Source organism: Brassica oleracea, chromosome C3 (assembly GCF_000695525.1).
Source record: "Brassica oleracea var. oleracea cultivar TO1000 chromosome C3, BOL, whole genome shotgun sequence".
NCBI classification, from domain to species: domain Eukaryota; kingdom Viridiplantae; phylum Streptophyta; class Magnoliopsida; order Brassicales; family Brassicaceae; genus Brassica; species Brassica oleracea.
This window is the reverse complement of record NC_027750.1, coordinates 48,923,170-48,937,544: the sequence shown is the minus strand read 5'-3', so window position 1 is coordinate 48,937,544 and position 14,375 is coordinate 48,923,170. Positions and strand designations below refer to the sequence as shown.

At 36.7% G+C, this 14,375-nt stretch overlaps 1 long non-coding RNA gene across 1 annotated transcript; it reads left to right on the top strand.

Annotated features, from left to right (window-relative positions):
• The first annotated feature begins 9,920 nt into the window (after positions 1 to 9,920).
• Positions 9,921 to 11,582, top strand: LOC106332331. The gene is made up of 4 exons (XR_001268052.1): positions 9,921 to 10,469; positions 10,569 to 10,621; positions 10,952 to 11,168; positions 11,260 to 11,582. It is a non-coding gene; the product is annotated as an uncharacterized LOC106332331 (long non-coding RNA).
• Positions 11,583 to 14,375: the final 2,793 nt, after the last annotated feature.

Here is a 14,375-nt window from a genome sequence, read left to right as displayed (position 1 = left end):
CTCTGCTGGCGCTAATCGGTATAGAACTCGTGAAACCGGTGATGTCCCTGACTCCAACTCGATCGTAAGAACATCTCCTCTGGTTGGTGACGGCCCTTCCAAATGCCTTAAATACATCTTCATACTCTGAGATAACTAGAAGCTCCTGAAACTCATGTTGACCATCCAAATGATCACCAAAATCCATTTACTCCCCATATCGAATAACTCCTCTGCATGTAGCAGGTATGCAAATAAAATCTGCTCTGCTCCAGAAATGTGAACTCTTGCCCTCAGGCAATCCAACAGTACTCGATGTCGTGATAACAAGTCCATCCCAAGAATGATATCGCAAAACACAACTCCATCTCTAACGAGTCTCTGAATAACTTGACTCCCCCATGCATAACTGGTACGCCACAAAGAATATGAATATCTCCCAATGTCCTATGTCAAATGTCCGAACTGACACATCTCTGTAGCGATCAACGCTGCCAAAAACTGGCAAACATACCAAGCGTAACTCCAATATCACACAACGCAAGCTGTCGCACCCCAATCCAAAAGCGATCCCCACGAGTTTACAAACTAACTATGCCTCCAAGGCAGTCAATCCACTCATACACACGAATAACCCATCCCAACTCATGGCTCACATCTCATACCACATAATCTCCAGTAACAAAAAAAAAAACTTGTGGAGTGATAGCTTGAAGTTAGAGTGGTAGCAAAAATGTCACATATCCACATGCAGACAATCTCCAAACACGGCTGGCGAAACTGATACACAACTGAGCAATCTGTCGAGCTGTGACATCGTCCATTTGTCGAACATCTGGCTGAAACCCTGCTAGCTAGAGAACGGATAACGATGATAAACTCATCGTCAATAAAAAGACAATTGGGTTAGAAGTTACTGAACGGAAAAGGTGCTGTATTTTTCTTTCTTTAAAACTCCCAAATCTCCAGATTCAAAAATCTTTCAAAATCGATTAAATCGAATTAAAACCGAGTCAAAACAGAGTCGAAACCACGTCCCAACAAATCGTCATCCTGGGTCAGAGCCGGGACGGAACCCCGCTCTGATATTAAATTGTAACACCCGTATTTTCAAAAATAACTTAAATAAATAAAAAGTCTGAAATCTCCATTTACTACTTCTCAAAAGTCAACTCCAAAGTCGTAAATCCAATAAATAGCCATAAATCCAAATAACATAATAAATCCCGAAAATATCGATAAAAGCATAAAATTCCGCAAGTCTGAAAAAGAAAGAAATAAAACTCCCAAAGCACCAGCCCGATAGCAATCACTCCAGCTCGTCAGTCTCATCTGAAAGGGGAAGGGAAGGAGGGGTGAGCAACAGGGGAGTTACTCCGTGAGGTATGGGATGCTAAACACGCAAACCACTGACTTGAGTAAATAGAACTCCCACTATGGAAGTTTAGCTCTAACATGAACAACCAAGATGCCTAAAGCATCACACAACACAAACAATGCGATGATAGCATATAGCTAGTCCATACACCCCGCATCTCCTCATACGGATATATATATACATACATTGCGTCGCTAGTACAGTATGTCTCTGTACCCCCGCCCTCCAAAGCTGCGTCGAATGCAAACGTCTCTGCACCCACGCCCCACACAATCTGCGTCGCTAGCCCAGACGTCTCTGAGCCCTCGCCCACCAAATCTGCATCGCTAGTCCAGACATCTCTGGACCCCCGCCCACTCACATAGTCCCTACTCATAACTATGTATACATACATATATATATCGCATATCTTAACATCACACAATCAAATCAACGGTTGAATCCTCTAGACCCCTAGTTCCAGTTTACAATGAATGAACTAACTAACAATCAAGACTCAAACAGACTCAACTCTGACCCAAGCCGGTCAACCCTTGACCAAATTGAAATCGAATTGAACCACCCGGTTTTCCTTAACCGAGTTCGATTTCAATTGGACCAGATTCAAATCGATTTCAAATCAGTTCAATCCAAACCGGAAATCAATTTAACAAGCCAACCAAACCAAACCGGCTTGACTGGTCAACGGCCTGACTCGCTGAGTCGACTCGGCCAAGTCACCGAGTTACCGGCGAGACGCCGGAGACCGGTCGCCGGCGGTGATTTCAAATCGGTTCAATCCAAACCGGAAATCAATTTAACAAACCAACCAAACCAAACCGGCTTGACTGATCAACGGCTTGACTCGCTGAGTCGACTCGGCCGAGTCACCGAGTTACCGGCGAGTCGACTGGCGAGTCGCCGGAGACCGGTCGCCGGCGGCGGCCAGCAACGGTGGTGGCTTACCGGAAAATCACCGGCGGCGGCGGAGACGCGGCGGCGATGCGGCGGCGGCTTCCCGGCGGCAAACGGATGTTGGCCGGCTGCGGTGGCTCCGGCGAACGTCCGGCGGATATGGCGGCGCGTGCGATTCACGCGCAAAACTTCCTCCTGCGCGTGTGGGCGCGTCGCGGCGGTTCTCGGGCTGAAACTCCTGCTTCAGACTCGTCTCAACGTCACGAACACACTGGTGGCCTTGAAATCGCGAGAAACCCAATGGTTAGAGAGATATCGACGATTTACTAAACGGCCAGCACTTAACCAATCGGAAAAGGTGGTTTACGGATTACCTAGGGGGTGAAACGGCGGCGGCGTGACGGATCTGATCTCAGTCGACGGTGGCTGAGACAGTTCACCAATATCTCTCTCTGACGGCTCTAAATCTGCAGGGGTTCGACGCCTTAGACTTTTTCTGAATAAAATAATAGGCTGGCTCTGTTTACATAGGAACTCACCTAGGATTCCTGTAAACTGATTGGGCTTTGCTGGGCCTGTGAAATTGGGTCGTTACAGTTTGTTTTTGTCTTATAGAGTTTCTTGCTGAGATTTCAAGTCATGCTTCTTAGATTTTTTATGTGATCACAAGAGGGTTTAGTGAAATTACTCTTCTGATAATGTACAGAAGAGTTACCTTGCTTTTGGTACCGATGTGCGGTTGGAAATAGTCTCAAACGAAGCTTGTGCTGTTTTAAGTTTTGACATATGTATGTGTTCACGTTTTGAAGAATCTCTGAAGAACCGTTTGGTAATGAGTGAAGCCAGAAATAAGTTAATTAATCGCACAAATTGTGGTTTTATCTCTTAACAAATATGCTTATCCTTGCAGAATAAGTTATAATGAATGTTATGTTAGTAAAGACAATAAACGAATGGTTTGTTAACAGGCGCGTATAATTGATAATCCTCAATGATATGTTGTTCTTTCCCTTGGACAACAAGTGGTTTTCGTGGTGTCATTGATTAATCAGTTCTGTTGTTAATGTTTGATAACTCCGTGCTTGGATAAATATTTGAATAGAAAATCTGGTGATGCATGTGTTTCTTTGCATCGCCGTGTTGTAGTACCAGTGGATTTTAGCTTTGCCGTTGAGCACAATTTTCTGTTTTGTTAACACAAAAACAACACACCACGTAACCACATGTTCCTAAACCCTCAAAGCTCTGTGTAGCATTCTCACAATTATAGAGTTCACACTTACCCAAGACTCCAAATTCGGATCACCTTCTGCAGGTTTTTGAATTTGGCGTACCGTCGATAAAACTTGTAAATCTCTTGCCTTGTAGAGCATTCAACATCTCTGTTGTTATGCATTCGTTGTAGCTGTTACCTTTTGAACCGCTGTGATCATAGAATCATGAGTGTCTGAGGAGAAGATGGAATACGATGAAACAACAATGTTGTCAACCCAAAAAAAAAACCAATGATGTCAACCGTTTTCTCACACCATTTACACCAGATCTATCATCACCACCTATTGTTTAGAACACTATTTATTCTAATAGCATCCAGAACGTAAGAGAATTATCTGTTCATTCGTAAACTACAAACGTATATGTACAACCAAGTAAAACCAAGTAAGTCGGCTTATGAGCCTTAGAACTTATCCTAACAAACCAATTAAACATGAGATATATACTAAACATATAGACCTTATCTCTTGGATTCATCTCCAACAAATTATATATAGAGCGGAAAGTATGATTGTATTGATAGAGAATGTACAAATATATACTGAGTACAGAGGATAGTATAAGGTAAGTTAAATATACAGAGAATCATAGATTGATATCTTCTTAATACACCCCCTCAAGATGGAGGGAATTCTCGTACTCCAATCTTGGAACAGGCGATATTGAAGCCAAGGCGAGGTAACAGTTTGGTTAATGCATCGGCAAGCTGATTTTTGGCTGAGACATATGTAATATGCAGAATACCAGACTGCACTTGACCTCTAATGTAATGATAATCCAAGTCTAGATGTTTCATACGCGAATGGAAAAATGGATTGGCATTCAAGTAGGTGGCTCCTTTGTTGTCACAATAAACGACTGGTAGTAAAGGCAGCTTGACTTGCAGCTCCGTGAGAATATTGCAGATCCAACGAACTTCCGAAGCAGCATTGGCAATGGCGTGATGTTCGGCTTCGGTTGAGGATCGAGCAACTCCAGTTTGCTTCGTAGTTGACCAGGAGATGGGTTAGTTTCCTAAGTAGATAACATACGCATTGGTGGAAACATAGTCATCAACATCACCTGCCCAATCCGCATCTGAAAAGGCATGGAGACTCAAGTTGTTTTGTCGTCGTAGGAAGACTCCATGAGTAGTAGTTCCAGCTAAATAGCGTAAAACTCGTTTTGCTGCTTGCCAGTACTCATCCGTTGGAGAGTGCATGAACTGAGACAGCTTATTCACCGCAAAAGAAATGTCAGGACGAGTGAAAGCAAGGTACTGTAAGCTCCTGACAACCATTCGGTATTGAGTGACATTTTGAATAGGCATTCCAGAGGTGAGAGACAGCTTAGGTGTGGTTTGCAATGGCGTGGAAACAAACTTAGGACCAAGAATATTAGTCTTAGCAAGGAAGTCAAGAATGTACTTACGCTGGATAAGGTGTAAACCTTGAGTTGTTCTCGTAACCTCAATGCCCAAGAAGTAGCCTATTTCACCTAGATCCTTGAGAGAGAAGCGACGCCCAAGTTCTGCAATTACTCTGTTTATGGCTGCATCATTGTAGCCCGTAACAATGACATCATCGACATAAACTAGTATATAAACTAGTATGTTTCCGACAGAGTAAACAAAGAGTGAAGCATCGGCATAGCTGTTCTGAAAACCCGAGGAAATAAGATAGGTTTTAAGCTCAATATACCAAGCTCTAAGGGCTTGTTTAAGGCTATATATTGCCTTTTTAATTCTGCAAACATGTGTGGGACGATCAAGATCAACAAAAGCGGGTGGCTGCTCCATGTACACTTCATCTCGTAGAGTTCCTAGTAGAAATGCTTGATTGACATCGAGCTGTCAGAGTGGCCAGGAGTTGGTTAAAGCAAGACCAAGAACAAGACATATAGTAACTGCGTTGATGACTGTACTGAAGGTTTCGTTGTAGTCAAGACCATATCGTTGATGATTTCCCTTTGCGACAAGTCTCGCTTTAGGTTTTCTCAAGCGACCATTTGCAAACAACTTATTCTTGTAGATCCACTGACATCCTATGACTTTCTGGGAGGGTTCAGCCGGTACAAGTTCCAATGTTTCCTTTTCAATTTGACCATCAAACTCCTCTGACATAGCACCGCGCCAATGTTCATCTTTAAGATCTTGCTTGTAAGATGTTGCTTCCGGTGGAATGACTTGATTAAGAGTGGCAGTGAGGCTGAACTTTTTAGTTGGCTTTTATATCTGATTTTTGGCTCTAGTTCTCATTTGATGGGTGTTTTGAGTGGGTTGTACTTGAAGTTCAGAGACTGAAGCAGCAGGTTCTGTAAAACGAATATTGGGTCTTTGAGTGGTGGAGTTAGGCTGTGTAGTAGTTTGGTTATTTGGGATATTGGTTGAGCCAGTGGGCCTTTCATTGGTGAGGGTAGGCTGGCTAGAGACAGTAGGGTGATTCAGGATAGTGGTTTGACCAGTGGGGTCAAGAGATGGAGTAGTAGAGAGTAGAGAAGGTAATACCTGAGCTGAATCAGACGGTGGTGGTTGTGGAGCCGGTACAGACGCTGGAGATGGTGTCACAACTGGAGCTGAAATTGATGTAGAAGCGGAGGGGTGAGGACCTGAGCACGGGACCGAAGAAGGCTGAACCACATGAACCTCTGTTACTGCACCCAAAGAAATGGAGTGTGTAGCTTCTGAAGCTCGCTATTGCCTACCGACATTGTTCTTCATAGGAGCACCAAATAGATAAACTGCTTCATCAAATTGTACATTCCGTGAAGTGTACACCCTACCAGTATCTGGATCAAGACACAAGTAAGCACTTTGTGTAAGTGAATAACCAAGAAACACACAAGGCTTTGATCTGTCTTCAAGTTTGTGAGAAGTATAGGGCCTTAACCAAGGAAAGCAAAGACAACCAAAGATCCTAAGCTTCTCATAGTTTGGTGTGAGTCCATGAAACTTCTCATATGGAGACTTATCGGAGAGCATTGATGTTGATAAGCGGTTTATCAAGTAAACTGCAGTGGCGAAAACATATGTCCAATACGCCTTAGGAACATAAGCAGCTGAGAGAAGAGATCTCAACAATATGTCGATGCTTACGTTCTGATAACCCGTTATGCTCTGGAGTGTGAGGAGGTGTGGTAAGATGGGATATTTCATGTGTCTGAAGAAAGGCTTTTAGATAAATCTATTCACCACCATTTGTCTGAGTACAATGTGTCTATCTTGGCTAGAAAGTGATTTTCGAGAACAGGTTTGAAAGCCATAAACACTTCTTTCACTTGAGACTTCTTTTGCACGGGATAAAACCCGGTATATCGACTGAAGTGATCAACAAATATGAGATAATACTTGTTGTTATCAATTGAAGTAATAGGAGAAGTCCATAAATCAGTGAAGACATATTGAAGAGGACGATGAGAGGTGATACTGGTGTTTTGAAAATAATCTTATGATTTATTGATGAGACAATCAGAACATAAAGCTGATTATTTTGAAAAAGTAGACGAAGTAGAAGCAACAAGTAAAGAGTGTTTAGAAATAATGGATTGCAGCATAGGTGGAGATGGATGGCCTAAGCGAGAGTGCCATGAAGCAATAGATGTCTTCGTCCGATAAGAGGAAGAAAACGCTTTAGCTTGCATTGAAATCATTGACCATTCATAGAGTTCATTCTTGGTTCGACCTTGAAGAAGAGGAGTCCCCGTGCTTAGGTCCTTCACCTGAAAGTAAGCCGGGAAGAATTCAACAGAGACCTGATTAGTATTATATAAGCGATATACTGAAATCAAGTTTTTGTGGATATCAGGAACATAAATAATTTTATCTAAAGCAAGATTCCGAGAGTTTGAAGGTAACAGAGTTGAACCGGTATGAGAGATGGACAGAGGCGAGCCATCACCGATCAAGATGTCATCTCCTCCATGATATGGCTGGTGGAACGCGAGATTTTTGAGATCATTGGTGATGTGGTGCGTGGCGCCACTATCTAGTAGCCAATTATTTTAGGGGTGGGCATTTTGGTTTAATTAAAGGTTCGGTTTGAGTTTGGTTTGGTTTGGATTATTTGGGTCTAAGAATAATTGAACCAAAGTCAGACCAAATTAGTATGGTTTGGTTAATGTTCGGTTTGGTTCGGTTTTACTTGGTTCAGCTTGTGTTCGGTTCGGTTTTAGTACGGTTCGGTTTTAGTTCGGTTTGGTTTGTGTTTGGTTTGGTTTAATTTGGTTTTGTCTGTATTTTTTAGTTCAGCTGAGTTAATTTTATAGTTTAATTCTAGTTCAATTACAAAAATATGATTTATAAAAACATAAACAAATCATCATTTGATACTAAATCATTATTTTCATATTTAAACGTAAAACCAAACATCACAATAAATATGTACAAAATATAATTCAATAATTTTATATTATTATCTTTAAACCTAATATAAATATCATAAAATAACTTTTCCATTTTGATGTTAATGTATGAGATTCATATTCTTTTATTTTATTTTTAGTTGTGCTTATTCTATTCATTTAAAAGTAAAATGTATAAAATTATGTTTAATTGTTTAGGCTAAATGGTTAAATATATTAAATCTTAAAATTATTAGTATATTTAATTAATCTAATTAAAAAATACTTTGGTTTCTTGGTTTGGTTCGGTTCCGAACCATTTGGGTTGATAAAATCTTGAACCAAATGGGTTAGACACAGTATTTTTAAAACCGGACCGGAAGCTGAACCGATTTTTTTTTGGGTCACGGTTCAATATGGTTGGACCGGGTCAAACATGGTTCAATATTAATATATTTTTAATGTATAAATTTAAAAATAATGTTAGTAAATATGATACATAATTAAAATATAAATGAATTTAAAATATAAAACATTATAAATATAAACTAGTTTTTTGTTTATATGGATGCTTTATAGATTTTTGATAGTTTTAATGGTTTTTAGCAGTTTAATAACTCTGAAATCCAATCCGGCTACGTGATCGGTTCATGATCGAACCAATTATTAGATCCAACCCGACTATTTAACCGGTTCATGGTCGAACCTGGTTCAACCATCGGGTCGGTCCGGTTTTAAAAATACTGGTTAGACTTAGACATGTACTTCAGTTTGGTTTGGATCGGTTTGGGTTTGGTTGGGTCGATTTGGTTTGGTTCGGTTCAGATTTTTTCCCACCCCTAAATTGTTTGCTGAGTAGGGCGAGACCATTGCTGCATTAGCTCTTGGTTTCCACGGCATAGTTGCAGCATTCGGAAATGGAGACGCAACACTTTGTTGCAGACTCTGGCGTTGCGGATAGCGACGTGCACTGTGACCTTGAGTGTTACAGAACTTACATTTTCTGAGATATGGTCTTGGCCCTTGACGATTACCAGAGCGATTATACTGCTTATGGTTATTGTCACTCCAGTTGCTTTGTTGTCGATGATTCTGACGAGGAGTTGAGCGTGAGGAATTGGCATTGTTGTTGTTGTAAACAACGTTGGCTGAGGCCGGAAGATGAGTGGCAGAAGCGTTGGTGAGAAGCTTGATTTCATGATTTAGAAGACGCTCATGTAACTCAGTAAGAGAAGTTGGTGTGTTTCTTCCTTCAACTTGATCAACTATCGGCTTGTACTCTTCAAGAAGCCCTTCAAGAATAAACTCGATTTGATCTTCGAGTTCAAGCGGCTTTCCAAGGATGGCGAGATGATCGATCCTTGTCGTAAAACCTTGAAAGTACTCGTCAATGGTGCGAGTTCCTTTGGTCCAAAGTTTCATTTGATTCCTCAGTTGCTTGATGTGTGCTCGGCTCGGTTTTGCATACGTAGATGCAAGAGTCTGCTAGATCTGAGCGGATGTTATGGCTCGCGATACCACAGGCTGGATTGGAGTAGAGATGGTACCAAGTAAGGCACTGAAGATAAGTTTATCTTGTCTCTTCCAAATGGCGAACGTAGGGTTGACGGTAAGCTTTTCGTCGACAGTAAGAGTTGGAGTTGGAATGATTGTAGATCCATCGAGATATCCAGCAAGATCATAGCCATCTAAGAGGGCATAAATCTATAGACTCCACATAAGATAGTTTGTAGAGGAAATTTTGTAACGTTATATGTGTTAACGCTGAAGAGTGTTTAGGAGGGTGTGTGAATGGTTTCACCGTTTTGGGGAAGGTTGTTAGCTGTCATTGAAGCGATAGTTTAGGGAAGAAGAAAGGGATGGGCAGCCAGGTTTGAGACATAATTTTTAGGGTATCGATGGCTCTAATATATACAATAGTAAAAGGAGAATAAGAGTATCAGATAGCCTGTCCACGTCAGATGATAAATTCGACCAATAAAAATACAGCAATCAGCCATGTCATCTACTTGCTTATGTTTGGGCTTAGTATGTTTTCGGTCTGTTTATAAACAAATAATTCAACTTGAAACTCACTGTGAAGCCCTAATCATTAATAATGGTTTTATGTGAAACTCACAAAAACTAAACAATCGGATATGTAAGATAATGTTCTTCCTCCCAACTTTCTACCTCCCGTATCTCTTCATCTCCTTCTCTTTCTCACACCTCTTAGACCAAGCAATGAATTTCAGTTTTGATTAATACCATTAAGTTCCAAGAACTTTCCGTCTCCCTTGCTTTACTATTAAAGCTTCATTCTTATCAAACCGATTAACACCCCAAACAACAAATGGAATCCTCAACAAAGCTCTGTTTATCTTCAGTCCTTAGGTTGAAACATTTTTTCGAATTGGACCCTCAATTCGAAAATGTTTTCCCATGTGGCTGATGTTGCCCAATCAGCCGTCCTCCTTTCAAATTTTGATGCTCTCCGATTTGGTCGTACTTCCCAGTGGCCGCCTCTTCCTCCACTTTTGTGATTCGCGTTACCTAAAAAACGACGAAGCTAACAGTTACGGGTCGCAATAATGTAAAGCAATGAAGTTCATCCACCACGGCCATCATTTACTCTTCTCCAGTAGAGGTATCATTTTAGCTTATCCACTTCATTGCACTCATGAATATATATATATAGCCAACCCAAAAGGTAAAGCTCAATACTTTTTATATGTTCCTATTTCAGAAAGGCAAGGTGGTGAACTCAAGAGCGTTGATATGCTCCTCCTTGATGTAAAGGTGATAAAAAAATCATTATATTCAAATTTCTTGAAATCCAGGTTTAGATGATTTTGGTTTTGTATATTGATTTGGAAATCTTGCGTCTATATATTTTTTTTTTAGTTTTACTGGTTTTATTTACCTCTGCTGATGTAAGATGATTTAGGCTTTGTTTATTGATTTAGAAATCTAGAGTTTAAGTGGTTTGGTTTTGTTAATTGATTTTGTCTTTGTTTGCTGATATAATATGATGCAAAGGTAACTTGAATACTTACTTTCTGTTAGAGAGGATTAATAGATTTGATATTTGGTGTTTGTTGTAATTTGTTTAATATACTCCTGTCGCAGACTCGGTGGCCACAATCATCTAGAGGTCAATCAACCTTCAAACTGTCTTCACTCTTCCAACATATCTTGCAAGAAGGCTTGGTGTATGGGTTAAGTGGTTTCAATGTTGCGAGAAGCAATCCGATTTAAGTTTATCGTGGAATTCACAGCCACAGCTGAGCCAAGCCCGGAGGAGAGCTTCAGGTTCTGCAAATACGAATCTCATGTCATTTGCCAGGTTTGAATAGCTACAAATTCCTTGCCACACACCATATAATAATTTAATTATTTCACAGATAAGTAGCGTATGTGTTTATCTTGGTCATCAGATATTGTTGGAGAGATTAGGGGCATCAAAACCATGTAAAACCAAGACACCCAGAGCACTCAACGCCTCATGGCAGCAATAAAGCTTGACGGTAGGTAGTTGATAATTTCCAGCTTTAATAAACTGTTGACATGATACATATAAGTTGGTGGCTTGGTGCTAAGTTTACTTTTGCATATTGAGAATGTTCTTACGTTATTGTATAAGTGCATGTTCACATAGTAGCACGTTACTTCCGTAAACATAACATCAACCTCGGGTCATGCATGTTTTGTTATTTATTATATACGATTCAGACAGACGTTTATCAGTTAACTGATTAATGAGCTTATTAAAAAAAAAATGTTAATGGCATTTTCGTAGATAAAGTGCAGGTGTGGGGTTAAAATCTCAAAAAAAAAGGAGTCAAAAGAAAAGGTTAGTTTTCTGTTTGACTCCAAGTTTTGAGTCACTTTTGCAAAAAGCCCTAAAATATATCAATAAATTAATATATTTTAGTGTTAGATATATTATCTAAATTTATAATAATATTTTAATGGCGTATAACATTTTTACTAAAATTTAAAAATTTAAAAAATTTGTAACAGAATTTATTTTGAAAACATTATTATGTAACAATACTAATTACATGATTTTTGTTATTTCTAAATTTGAAATATATGGAAAATTAAATTAGGTTGAACCTACATATTAGAGAATTTGGTATATAGTAAATAATTAAACCAAATTAGTATAACTGTATAAATAATGAACCGAATTATTTTTTTTAGCTCATGGGAATACACTGACATCAATAACAGTAGAATAAATTCTCATATATACGATATAAATAAATATCAAATGTTTCATCTATGAAAAGAGGTGTAAATTAATTATATTGCATGGTAAGAACATTTATGTTGAAGTCAAAAAACACAAAAAGTTGTCTAATTTTTTTTTTTAAAAAGATCATATGTAAAATAAATCATAATTTCGTAGATAACATATTTTTATTTTTAAATTAAAAATAGAAACGAATATTTCTTTTTAATATTTCTTAAGATTAATTTTGAAAATTAAATAAATTTAAAATTGTTATTATAATTAAATTATTTTTAAAAGTATTTTATATAATTTTTAATTTTTGTTTACAATCAAAACTAAACTACAATTTAGTTTCTAATTATACTGTCATAATTAAAATGTTAGTTAAATAATTTCGAAAATATAGCTTTAAAAGATTCTAAAAGATATTTGAAAGATTTGGTTAGACATTTTCTTAAGATATTTATTAGTATTTTAAATAAAAATAAATATATTATAATTAAGTTATGTAAAATTTCATAAATATTTTAAGAATTTTCCAAATAAAAAGAATCACACATAAAAGGTGTCATGACTTCTATTTTAATAGATTACTAGATTTTGACCCACGCTTTCAAAGCGCGGATTTATTATTATTTTTTTTTCAATTGACAAATATTTAGTAAATGTCATATTTTATAAAAGACTTAAATTTTTTATCTTTCTTTATAGTGTTTCATCTTAAATGACTATTTATATTTAAAAAATTAAACTTTATTTCTTTAATGAATTAAGTTGGTATAACTCTGATAAATTAATTTTATTATGTGGTTAATATTTTTAATAAAAAAATTATATACTTTTAATAAAGATTTGTACTTTTTAATGAAAAAAATCATTTTTTATATGAATACTTAAATTATATTAAGAAAAGAAAAAAAAAATAATTAAGAATGGTTGAAAAAAAATTATTTGAACTTAGACTCAATGGCCAAAAAAAAAAAATGTGAGAATTGAATCTGATTTCTTAATCGGCCAAAATGACCCAATAGAGATCTGAAATGGACAGTGGGCTGGATAAAAAAAAAAAGACCCAATAAAAATGTATTATTAATATTACTTGATTACCCTTAATGAAACATGCAATGTTAATAAAGAAAAGAGAAGACTAACGTAAAAAAGACAATAGAATCATGTTTTAATAGTATAGATATATAAATAAATTCATATGAATTTTTGAATAACCATATAATGAAAAGCAAAGGAGAATACAATTTATAAAAACACAAATAAAAATAGAACTCAGTATTGATCCTAACCAAAAAAATATAAATCATTATAAATCTAACAATTTCTTATACCGAGAACTTAAATAGGTCTTTTACAAAAAAAAAAAAAAAGAACTCAAATGGATAAAGATGAGGAATTGGATTATAACTAAGACTTAATTAGTTTTTGTTAATTCTATTTTATTTTAGATATTAAAACAATAAGGTTTAATTTAAATAGCTTCAAAGTCATAAATTATTTCATTTTTCAATTCTGTAAAAAATATACATATATATGTACTTTAAAAAACACCACATGTATATGTACTCAAATAAAATAATATGCAAATTTATATTTTATTTAAATTTTATGCAAAAACCCGGGCGTAGTCCGGAAAAGGTTCTAGTACCATATAGAGTGGAGATGATGATTGTATTGATAGAGAATGTACAAATATATATTGAGTACAAAAGATAGTATAAGGTAAGTTAAATATACAGAGAATCATAGATTGATATCTTCTTAATATTGTATGTATAAAAATTTCATACTTATAGACTTATCTTTTATATATTAAATCACAAGTCACTTGGCTAATAAAATTCTGACACATATGTCATCTATTCTATTAAAACAGTAACATGACATATTGATATATGTGTGGTCCAACTATTTTAATACAATTATTAAAGCCTCTTATTAATCATTTAAGAGAAATATTATAAAAAAAAACACAAATATGACTAAAAACACAAATATAAAAATTAAATTTCTAAAAAAATGTAAAACAAAAAATATACCTGCCCTTTTAAGGACGGGTCAGAATCTAGTGTATTTTACAAAAATTTCATAAAAAATGTCGACAAATAAATTAATTTTGTTCCTAAAATTTCTGAAATTTCAAATAACTAAAGTCTAAATCCCTATATTTTCTCCATTACAATCCCACGTTCAAAACTAATCACGATTTAAATTATTTTATTGTTTATATATTGTAACTTCGATCTATTAATCGCTTCATATTCTTCTTTTTTACCATTAAGATCTTTGACTGAAGCAAAAAAA